This window comes from Macrotis lagotis, chromosome 1, assembly GCF_037893015.1.
Source record: "Macrotis lagotis isolate mMagLag1 chromosome 1, bilby.v1.9.chrom.fasta, whole genome shotgun sequence".
Lineage (NCBI taxonomy): Eukaryota > Metazoa > Chordata > Mammalia > Peramelemorphia > Peramelidae > Macrotis > Macrotis lagotis.
This window is the reverse complement of record NC_133658.1, coordinates 267,118,568-267,139,541: the sequence shown is the minus strand read 5'-3', so window position 1 is coordinate 267,139,541 and position 20,974 is coordinate 267,118,568. Positions and strand designations below refer to the sequence as shown.

The following is a 20,974-nucleotide window of genomic DNA, read 5'->3' as shown; positions in this document are numbered from 1 at the left end:
ATAAAGCAGTTTTTATCCTTTCTATATGCTTTCTCTTGGGATTTACATGGACGTAGATAAGCAATTAAAATATAAGAAAATAATTTTGAGTGTAATATCAACAACTTGGGTGTGCAGGAAATATTTGCTATAGAATGTGGATCTTGAGCTGAGTCCTGAAGGAGTGGGGAACCTTTCAAGAATGGGAATGTAGCTTTTTCTCCCACTCCCCCTTCCCCCCAGCGCCGCTCCGGCCGCATTGCGCTTGCACCAAGCTCTGGACCCGCAGGCTCCGAGCCGCCGCCATGATCATCTACCAGGACCTCATCAGCCAAGATGAGATGTTCTCCGACATTTACAAGATCCGGGAGATCACGAACGGGCTGTGCCTGGAGGTGGAGGGGAAGATGGTCAGTAGGACAGAGGGTACCATTGATGATTCACCAATCGGTGGAAATGCCTCTACTGAAGGTCCTGAGGGTGAAGGAACAGATGCCACCGTAATCACTGGAGTTGATATAGTAATAAACCATCATCTGCAAGAAAATAGTTTCACAAAAGAGTCCTACAAAAAGTACATCAAAGACTACATGAAATCAATCAAAGGCAGACTTGAAGAAAACAAGCCAGATAGAGTAAAACCTTTTATGACGCATGCTGCAGAACAAATCAAACATATCCTTGCTAATTTTAAAAACTATGAGTTCTTCATAAGTGAAAACATGAATCCAGATGGCATGGTGGCTCTCCTGGACTTCAGTGCGGATGGTGTGACCCCATATATGATTTGCTTTAAGGATGGTTTAGAAATGGAGAAATGTTAAAATATTCAGCTGATTACTTTGAATCCCCTGTCATCATAACTGGCTGCTGCTTTTTGTCATCTACACAACCACCAGGACTTGGACAAACTTGGACTGATGTCATCTTGAGCTTTATTCCTTTATTTTTGACCTTGATTTATTTGGAGTGGAGGCATTATCTTTAAAAACATGTCATGTAGGTTGTCTAAAATAAAACGCATTTAAACCCATTTGAGAGAATTTCTCTTGGTCTAATGTTTTCTAAGCTCAAATTTCAGTAACTTGCTACAGTTGTACCTCAAGGATCATTGTAGATATCATTGCCTGGTCTTAGGTTACTTTTCAGCATAAGACCCTTCAGATAGACTTTTCCTGCAGTTGACTGCCTGTGAAACTGGAATCTAAATTTCTGTTTGCTAGTTAACCTGAGTTGAATAAGGGAAGAGATGCCTACAAATGTGCCAACAATATGAAGTGGACCAAATACATTTTCATTTCATCTACAAGCTGAACTAGAGTTAACTCTGGAAGAGATTATATCCAAACTGAATAAAATGAAACCATATAAAACTTAAAAAAAAAAAAAGAATGGGAATGTGCTATTGAGAGTTGCAGAAGAGTGAGAAGGAAATCTGTATACAGGAAATCACTGAAGTATCTTGAACAATGCCATAATGTTGTCAAGCCTATAGTTCAGAAATATCAATTAGGCATTTAAATAAACTATGTATGAGAGAGGAGAGAGCGGATGCAGGAGGACCAATTAGGAATCTATTTCTATAATCTAGGCTACAGATAGTAGGGATAGGGTAAATGTGACATGGGGGAAAGAAGAAGAAATATGAAAAATGGGATGTAATAATAAAAATAATTATTTGATATTTGATTATATAGGCTTATTAATTTAGAGGTTGTTAATTTAGAGCAAAAAAGTATGATAGTATCAATTATATTAGTGAAGTTAGAAGGAGAGGCAGATTTAGGGAAAAAATAAAACAATTCAATTTGGAATGGGAAGAGTTTGTGCTATTTAGGGAATATTAAGGTAAAAATCTATAATAAACAGATGGAACACAAATTTAGGATATATTGTGATCTGGATATATTGATTTGGTCATTATCTGCATAGAGAAGTTTGCTCAACTCGTAGAGGTTAATGAGATGACAAAAAGAAAAAGTGTAGAAAGAGAAAGGAAGAGGTCTAAAGTGAAAGCTATATGGACACAGGATGTGGTTGATGGGACTGCATAGGAGACTTAGGACAATGATTCAGAAATATCAATGAAAACCAGGACAGAGAAATATCACAAAAATATAAGGAGATCTGAAAAGAGCTGCTGGCATTAACCAACAACAGAGTACAGGAAAGAAAAAGAAAATGAATTTTTTAGGTATATATAGAGAAAAAAGTTATAATTGTAGATAATAAAGCAGATAGTGAAAGACAAAAGTTTAAATTCAGAGGTTGAAGGAGATAATCACAAAAAAATGAAATGAAAGTATAAAGGAAACTTAAAATTAGCTAAATGAGGAAGAAAAGGAAAGTTATCACAATTCAGTGTCCCCTAAACTCTGAGTGGTCACAGAAAACTGCCCATGAGGAAGACAAGGTAATTTTATCTGAATTTTCAGACAAGTATCACCTATATTACAGCTCTGATTTTTAAGTAGAAAGGGATCCATATTTTCCACCTTTCCTTAAATTGAACTATCCTCCATATACTGTACTCTATGTTGATCACAAGAGGATATAGGGAGAGATATTTTAAAGTCAACATTTCCCTGGGGGGAGGATGATATGAATTAGTGGGATATATAGTAAGGTTTTCCTGCCACAAAGCTGCCTCCTTCCCTTCTGTTAAGTATTATTTTAAAAATATTTTGTTCTAGTTAGACTAGCTAACCATCTGCTCATTGAAACAACCACCAACCTTTAAGAATGATTATAAATCAACCTACTGTAAGGTGGAGTTGACAACTAAGGGATGTTTAAATCATGCTCTTGGGTTTAAGGGCAAATGCAGCCACATACTGAAAGATCTTGTAATAATTCCTAATTTAACAAAAATCCAACTGCTTCTCGGTTTTTCATCCATCTTTGCTTTGCATATTCTGCCTTTGAAAAGAAGTAATAAATGAATGAATTAATAAGCATTTATCAAGCATTTATGATGTAATTTGATGTATAATGGTGTATTAAGTACTTAAGTACTAGATATATAAAAATACAGAAAGTCTCTGGACAAAAATTAAAATTATATTTCCAATATATGGGACATATAAAAGAAAATGGGGACCAGACAGGAGTATGTTGTGTTGGAAAATTTAAAGTGGTATTGAGTGGAGTCACAGAGGATTAGACTGGCCCACTCTTTACATTAGCAATGACAGGATTGATATGAGAATTTGATAACTATAATTGGTTCTAAACCTAGAAAGTAGAAAGAGGAACTAGAAGAGGATCCAGGATCAAGGCAGTCAAGGAACATACTACTGGGAATAAAGTGAAGCATGAACAGAACCTTTGAATATCTATAACTATACATACAGATACATATTTATATGTACATGTGCATAATATATATATGTATGTATATGTATATGTTTGTGTGTGTGTATTGGGCTATTAGAGGCACTCATCAGTCAGTATGTTGGGATTCTAGGGAAGGGATAACAAGTTGAAAGAATGAAATCCTCTTGGGTACAGGGATCAAACTCTCAGTGTGATTATGTAGGGCTCCCAACACCACAGGGTTGCCAGAACCAGATCAAAATGTATTTAGGGAATGTTTGACAAAACAAAAACTGCAATAAACCATAGATAACGTTATTTCAAATAAGATTTTCTGAGTCAATATAAGTCCCACTGGGATCTGTTTCTATTTAAATATATCACCACTAGTCTAAGGCATAATTTTTTATCCAGGCAGTAAGGGTGGCTGACAAGAAGATAAATGGTAAGTAAAGTGAATGGTTGGAATCTGTCTAATTATAGTTTGCCAAATTAGGTACTCACCTGAGGAGAGGGTGCAAATATTCCACTCTGTCATATTGTAAGAGTACCTTTAGTAGCCTATACTAAATCCAAAGAAGAGTAATAAAAATGGTGAAGGACACTGAGATTCTGTCATGCAAGTATAAGTTAAGCAAACTAAGAAGATTTGAACAGATTGATGGGGAGTCATGATATATGCTGTCAAGAATTTGCATTATTACAATATGCAGAAAAGAGTAGATTTTACTTGATAACAAAGGATTAAATTAGGAGCACTAGGTAGAAGCTGCTGAAAGGACAGTTAAAATAGAGATCTCCAAAGATGAAATAGGCTCACTTGGAAATCAATTTATTCTCCTTCTTCTAGAGTAATTAGAACTCATCATGGAGATTGTCAAATGGGATTCCATTTCATGAATTGGTTTAACTCCATGACCACTCTATACCAGTCTAATATAAAGATTTTGCGATTCAATGAAACATAGAAAATGTTGAGGACCTTTTGCTATACCTTAGAAAAAATATATATAATAAATCCATACAAAATTTCATTCCACTCAATAAGTATTTATTATTTTTACCATGTGCAAGGATATTGAGGAATACAAAGATGAGATGAGGGACAGAGAGGAGGAAACAGTCCTCATTATCAAATAATGCAGTCTAGAATCTGGTTAATAGATCATGGATGAATGTAGAGGAAAGGTCAGAGATGAAAATGACAGAGTCACTGCTACAGAATGGATTTAAGTGAAGTTTAACTTCACTGGGCAGTGATGAAGGTTGAAAGAATACAATGTACTGCACTAAAGAGAAGTCAGAAGTTCTAGTTTAGCTGAAACTATTTTTTGAAGGATGTTAGTGTGAATTAAGGCTATCAAGGTAGATTGAAGACAGATTCGAATGGGAGCTTTGCTTTGTTATTCATTGAGCAATCAGGAACTTCTGCTTATTTGGTTGTATGTTTAGTTAGTTGGAGATGGAATTTTTTGGAAAGAATGCTTTGATAGAGAGGGGAAGAATGAATTGGAGAGTGAGAGATAGGAGTCAAATGAAGATTTAGGAAGTGGATAGAGAGTATGGAGGATAAAGGAGGGGAAAAAAGTGAGAGCATTAAAACAAATTCTCTTTAATAATAATTTAACTTTATCTATACAAATCATCCTGACATGAATTTTAACTGTTTTGTGTAATATATATCTCTGATGTTAAAACAGTTCTTTAACATAAGGACCATGAGATCTAATTGAGAAGGTAGGACAGCTATTCTCAGTAATGTCTTACAACCAAGCATTTGAACAAGTGTTCCAAAACATTGCAAAATAGCTTAACTTGAGCCAGGAATTTTTAAATAAATTTTTGCACACAAAATAATGTAATTTTATTTTGCTATATGAAATAATGTACATGATAAATACAGAAAAATAAAGGAAGACTGAAATAAACAAAATAAAACAAATTGAACCAGCAAAACAATATACTCCACTGCACCAATGCAAATTGAAAGAGCAAAATTAGGTGCAGCTAGGTGGCACTGTGGATAGAGCACCAGCCATGGGGACAGGACATTAAAATCTGGACTCAAACACTCAATGTTTACTTAGCTGTGTGACCTTGGGCAAGTCACTTAACCCCATTGCCTTGGAAAAAAGAGCACTAATAGGGGCAGCTAGGTCATGCAGTAAATAGAGTACCAGTCCCAATTTCCAGAGTACCTGAATTCAAATCAGACCTCAAACACTCAATACTTATCTAGCTGTGTGTCCTGGGGCAAGTCACTTAATCCTATTGCCTTGTAAAAATTTAAAAGTAAAGAGCAATAACAAGAGAATAATGGAAAATGGAGTCTTAAAAGACTTGGTTCTAAGCAAGGGATTACTAGAAAGAAATCTAACTTCATCCCTTTCTTCAGAGTTAATGGATTAAGTATGCAGAATGTTAACTATGAAGTCATATATCTTTGATTTGTTATTTATATTAATTGAACTTCTCCCACTCAACCACCTCACATACAAACTTTTATTCTTTCTTATAAGGGAGGCATGAGAGATATATTGGGAAATGTAGGTCAAGTAAAACCAAAAGATATCATGAAAAAATGTTTTAACAAAGAAATCTTCATGGATTAAAGTGCATATCTTTTCAAATTTTTTATTGGTGGACTAAATTTGAATTATGAAATCCCCAATCAACACCTTCAGAAAGGTTCATTTTTCAACATCTCTTTTCTTGAAGGTGATATATATATATATATATATATATATATATATATATATATACACATATATACATATATACATATATACATATATACATATATATATATATATATATATCATTAATTCTCTGGGAAGTTAAATTAATAAGGTTAATATTTATCCTAAAATATTCTAATGTAACAGCTTGTTTTCTCATTTTGAATTTTGGGTTCTAATTGAAAGGATTAACAAGTAAACAAACATAGGTTCCATATGTATAAAATTTAATCAATACACATTTATTCAGGACCTACTGTGAAGTAGCTTCTGTGCTATAAACGTTTGAGGCATATCAAGACAATATTGAAATAGTCTCTTCCCAAATAATCACATGTCCTGAAGTTGAGATTTCCAGGCCTATAAAGAAAACCAAAGCACTAGCATTTAAAAAAAAAGAGTTAAGGAGAATTGACCCTTTTCTTTTTCCATGAATCATTTTCCCTGAGAGATGATAGCTCAGGGGATTTCATTGTATCTGAAGAATACTTTAATATTCTTCTGCCAGATAACTCTAGCAAACAAAGTAACCCCCACAAAAATAAAAAAAACCTAACAAGCAAAAATATAGAACTCTACCTTTTGCTAGCTCCCTTAGAACCCCTGATGTAATTTTTTGAAAATGTGGTCTTCTAGAAATTCAAACCCAGTAATTAAATTCTCAATGAATACTCTCTTCAGGGCCAGCTAGTTGGGACAATGGATAGAGCACCAGCGCTGGAGCTAGGAGGACCTGTGTTCAAGTTCAGTCTCAAACACTTAATAATTGCTTAGTTGTGTTACCTTAGGCAAATCACTTTACCTCATTACCTTAAATAAAAATATTTTTTTTTTATAAAAGAGAAAAGAAATGAGTACTGTCTTCAGATAAAGTGCAAGGCCTGTCAAGAGAGTCTGAAAGTTTGATGCTTCATTTGGAAATGAGCACTGGATCTATAGAGATTCCAGAATTGCCAAATTTTCTCCTGAGACTTAGTCTTGAAGATATTTTACTTTTGGTTAAGACAGAAGTATTATGTTATTTGCCCTTTAATGAACTTATTTTAGTTTCAAACAGATAGTACATACATACACACTCACACACATACACACACACAAACATACAGACAACTAAAATTTCTCTATGGAATTGATTTGCTACAGCCTAATATATCATGGGATTCTAAATTATGACAACAGAAGAATGAATATCTATCTTATTCATGACTAATTCCAAGAGATTATCTGAGTCACTTGCAGAATACTGTTTGTTTCATTCAGATCATGAAATTAAATTTCAAATCAACTTTAGCAATAAACCAAGTTACTGTAATAAACATTTATTTAATGTTTCCTACATGCACATCTCTTTCTCAAACCAGTAAAGTTTAAATGATATCATGAGTACCCTCAGCAAACTTTCAATCTTTATTGGAGGATGATTCCAACTTAGATGGCTACTGTACACAATGCAATCTATTCATTTCAGCAAACATTTTTTAGGATGAATTTTGTTGATAATATTTGCTTTCACAATTCCTATATTCCCTCTATATAATCCTTTTTCCTTCCCCTTTCCCATCTATTTATAACAAATAACTTATAAAAGGAAACAAAAAAGAAAAGAATAGGGGGAAATCTGTATAACTAATAAATGCACAGACAAAAACTAAACATACATATTGACCAATATCTGTGGACAAACGATCTGTACAAAAGAATGTTAGAATGTATCTTCTCATCTCTTTCGTTTGGAACCATGTTTTATGCTTTGCAATTACTCAATATTCATCTTTATTGTATTTAAATTATTATACCTGTGTATATCATTTTTTTGGCTTAGCTCATTTCACCTCACTTTGTTCATTTAAGTCATGCCATGTTTCTCTGTTTCAGCATGTTTGTTGTTTCATACAGAATAATTACTTTCAATTTATACACTTGTTTTAGCCTATAAACCCTCCTTTCTGTGATCAGAAGCTCTATAGGGCTAAATTTGATCAGGGTCATTAAAAGAATGTTGTCCTGTCAATGTAGAGTTTGTTGTTGCCATATTAATTTATAAAAATTGGTTTATAAGTTATAGAATGATTGAATCATGTGTAGACAGAGTTTTAGTGAATAAAAAAATTAAAAATTGTTAAGCTCTTACTCCAAAAAATATTAGAGTTAGAAATATGGAATATGCTGATAATTCATTGATAAAGTCTGGGGTAAGGAAATAAAGTCTTATGCATATTCCAGCAAGGAACACATAATCAGTGAAATTAAAGACATAACAAGGTTTTTCCTCATGACAATAGACAGCTTTTGTATCTCCCTACCCATCTGTCATATTTTTACTTTAATCTGAGGTTACAGTCCAGCATTATTATTTTTTATAAATACATTCCTAGATAAAATGAAATTAAATTTTCATGTATTTTAAAATTATCCATGCATAACAAAGTTCTGAAAATGAGCTTAATGAATCAGTAAGTCAATACTTTCTGAACATTATAATTTTAGGTAACCTAGTTCAGGAACTTACATAATAATACTTGGTTATATAGTAACAATAAGTTTAAGCATCTATATAATAATACTTATGCATATAGCAATAAAAACAAAATACAACAAGTATTATATATCTTGAGATTCTCCTGGTATTAGAGAGAACCCTGGATTTGATGTCAGATGATTAGTGTACAAATACCTTTAGGTCTTCCATTTATCAGCATATGAGTTTTAGAAAGTTGATTCATCTTTTCAGGATTTAATTTCCTCATTTGTAGAAAGAGGGAATTAGACTAGATAATGTTTAATATTTAATATTACTATGATAAGAATATCATGGAAATAAATAAAATCAATTCAATTAAATGGGACAAGTATTAAACATTGACTTTATTCTTCACTGAATATTATGCTGGGCAATGGGGAGGATTTGAAGTTTAGATAAGACATAGTCCTGGATTTGCATTAAACCTCAAAATGAAGGACCACAATTTATAAAGCACTAGCCCTGGAGTCAGGAGTACCTGAGTTCAAATCTGATCTCAGACACTTAATAATTGTCTAGATGTGAGAATGTGGGCAAGTCACGAAACTCTACTGCCTTAAATAAATAAAAATTTAAAAACAAAAGAAACATAGCAATAACAAAGCACCTAAAATGCAAGAACAACTGTCATATGAAGTTAAATAGGGAGGATGTCATACCACTTCACTATGGGAGTAAGTCACAAGAGAATCCAACAAGAATTACAGAGAACCAATGATTAAATACATCATTTCCATGAAATAAGTAAGGGGGAAAGTAAATGAAGAAGAGACTTTGATGATTGGTGACTAACTTCTATTGGTAACCAAAGAAGATATTTTCTGCCTGAATATTAATAATACTGTAATCTACTAGACTATATATATCTATATCTATCTATCTATCTATATATATATATCTATATATATATCTATATATCTATATATATATATATATATATATATATATATGTTTATTTCTTGGAAATGGAAGCAAATATTCCAAGACTGATCAAACCAAATGATTTCTTTCAAGTTGTACCATACTACTCTATAGAAGGGAAGTAGAGAAAGTGACTTAAAAAAGAAGGGAAGCTGGAAATGAAGGAAGGGAAATAAATAATAACAAAGACATATTCTTAGCAATATACCAGATCCTCATTCATTCACTCTTATTAATATCACACTCAATTGGATCAGTTGGAATCCTTTGCTAGAATGTAAAGAGATTTGTAGATGAACTGGATAAGTAAATCAGTGTTAAAACAAAAAGCAATTTAAGATGCAGTTTTCAAAGGAGAAAGGCAACTTTTTGACCATGATGGCAGAAAAACTAGGCACTGCCCTAATGCCTCCTGGCTTTCCTTTGAAAACTTATATGACTCAAGCCTCTTAACAGAATTTGGGTTGACAAAACTCAGAAAAAGAAGCTAAGAAAAGAATATCTACCAACAAGGTCTGTGTCAGGGGAACATGGGTGAGCTGGGGACAAAGAGCAGACAGCCAGTGTAGGGGTGGTAGGGTAAGGCCCAGAATTAACCAGTGAACAGATGCAGAAGCTTTGATTGTGTGTGAGCAGATGGGAGAACTCTAGTGAGTCTGGATCCAGAGTTCCAGCACAGTGGGCAGGATAGTTCCAGAGTGTGGCTAGACATCTATTGGGATAGCTGGCTAGTCTGGAAGACCAGGCCTGTGAGCCCCGTATATTCAGTTTAGTCCCTGTGTTTCTATTTGAGGGCCCTGCATCCCATCCTACTCCCCATCCTTCTAGGAGAAAGTAACTCTTCCCAGACCAAACACAGTAACAATCACTCCACCACCTCAGGCTCAGGTGTGGGCAACTTATCTCCCTCAATAATTAGGGAGGGTTAAGGAGTTGAACTATCTAGAGCCAAGGCACAGCCTATATTGTTCAAGGATAAAGCCATGATTCAACCATTGGGTAACTTATAAACCAGTATCTTTCTGTGCCCCCAAGCCCCCAGGCCTAGGGAGTGGACCACTAAACAAGGTCACAGACTGCCAGAACAAGCAACCAGATCCTCCTACTGGCCAGGACACTTATAGTTACTATGTCCAGTGAATAAAACTTCCAGGGATTTCAATACCAATAGTAGTGAACCAACCCCTCCTCCAACACAAAATCCTAGGGAAATGAAGAAAAGGGGGCACATTGAAAATTACCTTTGTGTAGCTAGGTGGCACAGGAGCTAGAACCTGGTCTTGGAGTCAGGAGTACCTGAGTTCAAATCTGGCCTCAGACACTTAATAATTACCTATCTCTGTGGCCTTGGGCAAGCCACTTAACCCCATTGCCTAGCAAAATTGTAATAAAAAGATAAAAATCAATGAAAATTACCTTGAAGGCAAAGAGATATAGAACTTTTGAGAAGAATGTTAATAGGAAGCCCAGAAAGACTTCTTAGAAGAAATCAAGAACGAGTTTAAAAATCAAATGGAAAAACTGGTAAAGGAAACTCAAGAGAAAATTAACACTTTGCAACAGAAAATTAACATCTTGCAACAAGAAAATAAATCCTTCAAAAATACAATTGAACAAGTGCAAAAACAAAATAACTCTCTCAAAACCATAATTGGGCATTTGGAAAACTACAAAAGTAGGATTTACCAATTGGAAAAGGAGTTGCAAAAGGTAAATGAAGAAAATTCTCAAAAAAAAAAAGAATGGAATTGGGGGAAGCTGATGACTTCATGAGACAACAAGAATCTGTTAAAGAAAAACAAAAAAATTGAAAAAAATAAAGGAAAATGTAAAATACCTCATCAGCAAAATCACTTCCCTAGAGAACAGATCCAGAAGAGACAATTTAAGAATCATTGGGCTTCCATTTACCCTGAACATATTAAAGGTTAAAAAAACTAGTACTCAATATTTTAGAATTTAGTGATGGAAAATTACCCTGTTATCATGGAAGCAGAGGGCAAAATAGTTGTTAAAAGATCACATTGATCCCCTCCTGAAAGGAATCCCAAAATGAAAACATCAAGGAATACTGTGGCCAAATTGCAGAACTGTCAGATAAAAGAGAAAATATAACAAGAAACCAGAAAGAAACAATCTAGATATTAAGGAGCCACAGAAAGGATTACACAGAACCTGGCTGCATCAAGATTAAGTGATTGAGAGACTTGGAACATGATATTCAGAAAAGCAAAGGACCTTGGAATGGAGCCAAGAATTCACTATCCAATAAAACTGTGTCTTCTCTTCCAGGGAAAAAGATGGACATTTAATGAAATAGAAGACTCCCAATTTTTTCCTGATGAAAAGACTAGAGCTAAATATAAAATGTGGATTTTGAACAGGAGACTCAAGAGAGAGATAAAAAAGTAAAAATGGGGAGAAGAAAAGATAAAATAAGATGAAACTGTCTACATCTTCACCTGTGAGAAAGATTCTCATAACTCTGGAGAATTATAACTCTATTAGAAAGACTATACCTAGCCCTGATGTAATGGACATTTGTGACTTGTCTGTGACCCAGATAGACTGATTTAAAATGGGGGAGATTGTAAAGAGATGAGAGGATGGAAGAATTTGAATGGAGTAAATCACATTACATGAAGAGGTACAAAGGACCTATTGCAAAAGAATGGAAGAAGAGAGGAAGTGAGAACTGCCTGAATCTTACTTTCATCAGATTTGGTGCAAAGAAATATTAACATATACCCATTCAGTGAAAGGGGGAGGAGGGAGAAAAAGAGCAAGTAACAGAAGGAAGGCAAGGGAAGAGGGTCAAAGGGAAATAAAGGAGAAACAGGGTGAATAAGTGGGCCAATACACTGAAGGAAGTGATATTGAGAAGCAAAATAATGGGAAATATGGATAAAGTAGAAAAAGAAAATATACAAACAGAGGGAAGATAACATGGAGGAAAATAAAGAGTTAATAATTATAACTTTGGATGTGAATGGGATGAACTTTCCTATAAATCATATGCAACTAGCAGAGAGGATTAAAAATCAAAATCCTACAATAGGTGGCTTACAAGAAACTCATTTGAAGCAAAGAAATACATACAGAGCAAAGTAAAAGGATGGAGCAAAATAAATTTTGTTTCAGCTGAAATGAAAAAGGCAGGGGTAGCAATCTTTATCTCAGACAAAGTAACTACAAAATAGATCTCATTAAATGAGATAAGGAAGGAAACTATCTTCTCCTAAAAGGTACCATAGAAAATGAAGCAATTTCAATACTAAATATGTATGTACCAAATGTTTTGGAATTCTAAAGGAGATGTTGAATGAGTTGAAGGGAGACATAGACAGTAAAAGTCTGCTAGTAGGAGACCTCAACTTCCATTTCTCAGATTTAGATAAATCTAACTTTAAAATAAAAAACAAGCTAGTTAAGGACGTAAAAAGAATGATAGAAAATTTGGACATGATAGGACTTTGAATGATAAAAAAATTGAATTAATAGAAAGGAATATATTTTTTATAGCAATACATGGAACTTACAGAAAAAGTAAACACATAACATGGAACAAAAATCTTATAATCAAATGTGAAAGCCAGAAATGATGAATACATCCTTCTCAGATCATAATGCAATAAAAATCAGGTGTAATAATGGAGAAATATACGTATAAGTAATTGTAAAATAAATAGCTTCATTTTCAAGATGGTGGAGAGAAGACAAGCACTGTGATAGGTGTTCTATCTTCCCTCTCGGAAATAACATGAGAGAAACCTCTTAACAGAAATTCGCTCAACAGAACCCAGAAAGAGAAGCTAGGAGAAGAACACCTACCAGGAAGGTCTGTCTCAGGGTACTATGGGTGAACCAAGAAAGGTGAGCAAAGGACTGGCAGCCTGGGAAAGCCAGAGGATCAGCCTCATCCATAGAGACTTTGGCATGTGGCATATACAAGATCCAACTTTAGGTGCAGAGTCTTTGGTGGGGGGGGGGGGCGGGGAGAGCTACAGGAGGGTGAGTTCCAGCACAGAGTCTCAGAGCACAGCTGGAAAACAACTAGCTGAGCCAGCAACCTGAGCTCCACACTTTAAGCACAACCCTTTGCCCAGAACAAACAATAAACAACCCTGCCACTACCACCACCACCCCCTCAGAGCTACAGAGTTCACTAAAGGGAAAGATATTAACTCCCTCCCCCAGGACCCAGCCCATTGTTCAAGGTCAACTCAGACCCTGCTGCTGAGGCCATCACTACAGAGAAAGCAACCAGCACCCTCTACTGGCTGGCCCTTGGAATTACTAAGCCAAGTGAACAAAGCCTCTAGGATCTTCAAAAGCAAACTTCTGAGAGCCAGCTCCCCTTCACCCAACACAAGATGAAAAAAGGTCAGGGAAAAGGGAGGCCCGTGGAGAAATACTTAGAAGAGACAGAATCCAAACCAGAGAGATCTAGCACTGCTGAGGAGAACATGAATTTTTCTCCAGGCCAGACAGATTTCCTTTAAGAAATTAGCAGAGAGTTTAAAAATCATTAGAAAAATTGGGAAAAGAAACTCAAGAGAAAAATTAACATGTTACAAGAGAAAATTAATGTCATTCAACATGAAAACAAATCCTTGGAAAATACAATTGGACAAATATAAAATGATTGTAAATCTCTCAGATCTTCAATTGGGCAAATGCAAAGAAGAAAATGATTCTCCCAAATACTCAATTGAGCAAATGGAAAAAGAAAATGATTTTTCAAAACTACGTTTAGTCAAATAGAAAAGTCCTTCAAAAAGAGAATGGCTCAATTGTAAAAGGAGTTTCCAAAGATAAATTAAGAAAAATCTTCTCTAAAAAAAGAATGGAATCAGCAGAAACTGATGACCTCATGAGACAAAAGATCATGTTACACAAAAACAAAAGAAGGAAAAAAATTAGAAAAAAATGTAAAATACGTCATCAGCAAAACCATTGACCATGAGAATAGATCAAGATGGGAAAATCTGAGAATTATTGACCAGCCTAAAACATTGAAGAGAAAAAATCTTGGACTTAATTAATATTAAATGATTTAGTGATGGAAAATTGCCCTGATATTATGAAACCAGATGTAAAAACATTTATAGAATACATTGATCTCCTCAAGAAAGAGATCCTAAAATTAAAACACCAAGGAATGTTTTATCCAAATTACAGGAATATCAGATAAAAGAAAAAAATCCTGCAAGCAGCCTGAAAAAAAGTTAAATACCAAGAAACCACAGTAAGGATCACACAGGATCTAGCCACACCAACATTAGGGGATTGATGGGCCTGGAATGAGATAAACCAAAGAGCAAGGGAGCTTGGAATGCAGCCAAGAATCCACTACCCTGAAAAGCTGAGTCCTCTCTTGTTGGGAAACAGATGGACAAATGGGAGACTTCAAAGTTTTCATGATGAAAACACCAGGACTAAATAGAAAATTTGGACAACAAACAGGAGGCTAAAGAAACACATGAAAAAGTTAAAAAAAAAACTGTTATAAATAGGATGAAAATGGCTATATACCCATGTGAGAGAAAGAGTCTCATAACTCTTGAGAATTGTAACTCTATTAGAGACAATATACATAGCCAGAAGTTATAGACACTCATAACTTTTCTATGACTGAGATAGAATGATTTAAAAACAATACCTCCTTAAAAAAGGTGGTCAGTAAGGAGAAGGGAGAAGGGAGGTTGGAGGGAGACTGAATGGGGTAAATTTCATTACTTCAAGAGATTCAAAAGACCTATTGTACTTGAGGGGGTAGAAGGGAGGGGGTAAGAACCAGCTGAATCTTCATCTCATCAGACTTGGCTTAAAGTTAATTTAGACACACTGAATCAAATTAAGAAACTCATCTTATCTTTCAAGCATTAAAAGGGGAAAAGGAAAGGGGGAGAAAAGGGGAACTAACAGAAGGAAGGGAAGAAGGGCAAAAGGGAAAGGTGAAAAAGGGGAGGGAGATTGATATAAGAGGGCAAACACACTGAAGGTGGGAGTATTCAGAAAAAAATACATTGGGAAATATGGATAAAGGGACAAAAGGGGAAAATATAAACAGAAGGAAGATAGCATGGAAGGCAAAAAGCGTTAGTAATTATAACTTTGAATGTGAATGGGATGAATTCTCCCTTACAACATAAGCAAATAGCAGAGTGGATTAAAAAACAGAATCCTACAATATACTGCTTACAAGAAACTCATTTGAGTGCCAGCTAGGTGGCACAGTAGATAAAGCACCAGCCCTGGAGTCAGGAGTACCTTGGCTCAAATCCAGTCTCAGACACTTAATAATTACCTAGCTGTGTGGCCTTGGGCAAGCCACTTAACCCCATTTGCCTTAAAAAAAAAAACTAAAAACAAAACTCATTTGAAGCAGAGAGATACATATAGAATAAAGGTAAAAGGTTGGAGGAAAATATGTTTTGCTACAGCTGAAGAGAAAGAAGCAGGGATAGCAATCGTTATCTTAGACAAAATATAGATAGAAAAAAATAGATAACATTAGAAGAGATAAAGAAGGAAACTATATCCTCCTAAAAAGGTACCGTAGACAATAAAGTAATTTTAATACTAAATATGCATGCACCTAATGGGACAGCATCCAAATTCTTAGAAGAGAAGTTGAAAGAGCTACATGAAGAGAAAGACAGCAAAACTCTACTAGTGGGAGACCTCAACCTCCTGTTCTCAGAGTTAGATAAATAAAATCATACAATAAACAAGAAGGAAGTTAAGGAGTTAAAAAGGTTGTTAGAAAACTTAGATATGGTAGCCCTATGGAGAAAATTGAATGGGATAGGAAGCAATATATTTTCTTTATGCAGTACATGGCACTTAACACAAAATTGACCATGTACAAGGACATAAAAACCTAATGATCAGTTGCAGAAAGGGAGAAAAAGTGAATATATTTTTCTCATATCCCAATGCATTAAAAATCATATCCAATACTGTGTCAGGGAGATATAGACCCAGAAATAATTGGAAACTAAATGACTTCATTTTAAAGAATGAGTACATCAAGCAACAAATTATATATAATTATTTCATCCTAGATAATGACAATAATGATACAACATACCAAAACCATTGGAATACACTCACGGTGGCTGTCAGGGGATACATTCTATCTTTAAATGCTTATATGAATAAATTAGAGAAGGAAGAAATCAATGACCTAAATAAATATGCAACTAAAAAATTAGAGAACGAATAAATTAAAACCCCCCAATTAAATACCAAATTAGAAATTTTAAAAATTAAAGGATAAATTAATACAACTATTGAACTAATAAATAAAACCAAGAGCTGGTTTATAAAACAAGACAATAAAATTGATAGACACCAAATTACTAGCATCATAAAAGAAAAGGGAGAAATCACCACCAATGTGGAAGAAATACACATAATAATTCAAAATTACTTTTGCCCAGCTCTATGCCAATAAATTTGACAATTTAAATGAAATGGATGAATATTTACAAAAATACAAATTGACCAGACTAAATGAGAGAAAATTAAACATTTAAATAAACCTATCTCAGAAATCCAAATTCAACAAGCCATTATTGAATTCCCTAAGAATAAATCTCCAGAGCCAGATGGATTCACAAGTGAATTCTATCAAATATTTAAGGAGCAAATAATTCCAATTCTATATAAACCCTTTAGAAAAATAGGTGAAGACAAAACTCTATATAACTCTTTCTATGACACAATATGATACTGATACTGAAACCAGGAAGAGTTAAAACTGAGAAAGAAAATTATAGACTTATTTCCCTCATGAATATAGATGGCAAAATCTTAAGTAAAATCTTAGCAAAATGATTACAACAATTTTTCATAAGGATAATATATTATGATCAAGCAGGATTTATCTTAGGAATACAGGGTTGGTGCAATATTATGCAAAGTGTTAATATAATTAATTATATCAAAAACATACCTATCAGAAATCATATGATGATATCAATAGATGCTGAAACAGCTTTTGATAAAATACAGCACCAATTCCTAGTAAAAACCCTAGAGAGAATTGGAATAAATGGTTGTTCCTTTGAATAATTAGCAGTATCTATCTGAGACCATCAACAAGCATTATAAGCAATGGGGATAGGCTTGAGGCATTCCCAATAAAATCAGAGGTTAAACAAGTATGCGCATTATCATCACTACTATTCAATATCTTATTAGAAATGTTAGTATTAGCAGTAAGGGAATAATACAAAATTGAAGGAATTAGAATAGGGAAGGAAGAGGCAAAACTCTCACTCTTTACAGATGACATGATGGTATACCTAGAGAATCCCAAAAAGTCTTCTAAAAATCTTCTAGAAATAATTAGCAAATTTAGGAAAGTAGCAGGATATAAAATAAACCCTCATAAATCCTGAACATTTCCATATATGACTAGCAAGATACAGAAGAAAGAGTTAGAAAGAGATATCCCATTCAAAGTAACCTCAGACAAAATAAAATACCTTTGAGCCTACCTGCCAAGGTCAGACTCAAACACTTTTTGAAAGCAATTGCAAAACTCTTCTCACACAAATTAAATAAGATTTAAATAACTGGGCAAATATCAACTGCTCATGGATAGGTAGAGCTAATATAATAAAAATGACAATTCTACCAAAACTAAATTCCCTGTTTAGTGCCCTACCGATCAAAATTCCAAAAAATTATTTAATGAGTTAGAAAAAGTTGTAAGTAAATTTATATGGAGAAAGAAAGAGTCAAGAATTTCCAGGGATTCAATTAAAAAAATGTGCCAAAAAAAGCAGCTTAGCCTTACCAGATTTAAATTATATTCTAAAGCATCAGTCCTAAAAACTATCTGGTATTGGCTAAGAAATAGTGTTGTAGATCAGTGGAATAGAGTAGTTCCTATAGCAGGAAATGATTATAGTAATCTGCTGTTTGATATACCCAAAGAGTCCAGTTATTGGGATAAAAACTCTCTCTTCAATAAAAACTGCTGGGAAAATTGGAAGTTAGTATGGAAGAAAGTTAGATTAGAACAACTCCTCACACTCTATACCAAGATATGATTCAAATGGATACAGGATTTAGACATAAAAAAGCGATATTGTAAGCAAACTAGAAGATCAAGGAGCAGTTTACCTGTCAGATCTATGGAAAGGGAAACAGTTTGTGACCAAGGAAGGGATAGAGAACATCATTCAAAACAAACAAGATAATTTTGACTACGTAAAATTAAAAAGCTTTTGCACAGACAAAACCACAATAACCAAGATCAAAACAAATGTTGTAAACTGGGAAACAATTTTTGCAACTAGTGTTTCTGACAAAGGATTCATTTGTAAAATATTCAGAGAACTGAGTCAAATTTTCAAAAAAAAACAAGACATTCTGTAATTGACATATGGTCAAATGATATGCAAAGGCAATTTACAGCTGAAGAAATCAAAGGAACCCATAGTCATATGAAAAATTGCTCCAAATCATTACTTATTAAAGAAATGCAAATTAAAGCATCTCTGAGATTCTACCTCACAACTGTCAGATTAGACAATGTTACCAGAAAGAACAATGATCAATTTTGGAAGGGATGTTGGTAATCTGGGACACTAATACATTGTTGGTGGAGCTGTGACATTATCCAACCTTTCTGGAGAGCAATTAGGAATTATGCCCAAAGGGCAACAAAAATGTGTATACCCTTTGATCCAGTAATACTACCACTGGCTCTATACCCTGAAGGGATGATGAAAAAGGGTAAAAACATCACTTGTAGAAAAAAAAGGTATATAGCAGCCCTATTTGTGCTGGCAGAAAATTGGAAATTAGTGAATTCCCTTCAATTGGGGAATGGTTTAACAAATTGTGGTTTCATGGAACACTATTATTCTATTAGAAACCAGGAGGGATGTGAATAAAGGGAAATCTGGAAGGATTTGCATGTACTGATGCTCAGCGAGATGAGCGAAACCACAAAAACATTGTACACCCTAACAGCATTATGGGGGTGATGATCAACCTTCATGGACTTGCTCATCTCTTCAGTGCAACAACCAGGGAAAATTTTGAGCTATTTGCAATGGAGAATACCATCTGTGTCCAGAGAAATAATTATGGACTTTGAAGACAGACCAAAGACTATTCCCATCAAATTAGTAAAAAATTATATTATTATGTAATTTTGCTATCTCATACTTTATTTATCTTCCTTAAGGATATAATTTCTCTGTTGCAACTGATATCAATGTATGACATGGAACCAATGTAACGACTAAAAGAATACCATCTTTGGGGCATTGGGGAAGGGAAGCAAGAATGGGGAAAAAGTGTAAAACAAATAAATAAAATCTTTCTTAAAAATAATAATAAAAAAGAAAAGATGAAAGACTTCAGAAAAAAATCTGTAAATACTGAAACCAATGTTGGGTGAAGTAAGCAGAACTAGTAGAACAGTGTGCACAATAATAGTAACTTTGTGTAATGATCAGCTATGATAGATCTTCTCAGTGATTTAAAACAGTTCCAAAAGACTTGAGATGCAAAATTCCATTTATATGCAGAGAAATGTTACAGGTATAAACTAAATCATATTGCTCAAGGTCTTGGAGATGGGTGGAAGAGAGGAAGGGGTACAATATTTGTAACTCCAAATCTTATGAAAGTGAATATTGAAAACTATTTTTTACATGTAATTGGGAAAATAGTATTAAGTGGCAAAAATGGATGATGGAAATATTTCCAAAAGCAAAAGCCTTATCTGTTTTGTGTTCCTTCATTACTTAAAAAATGCATGATCACATTGATGTAAGGACTCTTTGTAAAGCATTTTATCACAAGTTCTTCCTGTTTCTAATGTGTTCTGGTAACATGCTAATCCTAAAAATCATCTATATCTACAATCATGATTGAAATCTTTCCAGAATTTTAGGCCAATTCTCATCATTTGCTGTCATACTCTCTTAATCCCTGGGTCACTTTTATACCATGACAAGATTTGGAGGGGCAGTTAGGTGGGACAATAGGGAAAGAAATTAACCTAGAGTCAGGAAAATCTGGCCTCAGACGCTTACTATGTGTGTGATCCTGAAAAAAAATCACATAACTCTTTTTACCTCATCTATAAATTTGTTGAAGAAGGAAATGGCAAACTACTCCAGTATCTTCACCAAGAAAACCCTAAATGAGGTCACACAAAGGGTCAGACATAACTAAAATGATACCAAAATAACAACCACCACAATAACAGCAACAACAAAGATTTAGAGATGGAAAAATGCCTTTTAGTTAAAGGTGTTGGGGGTCTGGAATGGACTCAGATTACCTTTCAGAATTATCCAGATATTTCCTCTGAATTTTCTTACCATTACTTACATTTAACATATGTCTAGAAGGAACATTCCTACCCAGTAAAGAAGACAACCTAGTGCTCACACTCTCTGTATTTTCCAAATAGTGTTTGTTTAATTCTGAAACTGACTCATCTTGCTTAGTCTTCTAGACT

The 20,974-nt window shown here is 34.2% G+C and overlaps 1 pseudogene; it reads left to right on the top strand.

Moving 5' to 3' along the window:
* Positions 1 to 284: 284 nt before the first annotated feature.
* On the top strand, positions 285 to 1,256 carry LOC141516099 (translationally-controlled tumor protein homolog pseudogene; annotated as a pseudogene).
* Positions 1,257 to 20,974: the final 19,718 nt, after the last annotated feature.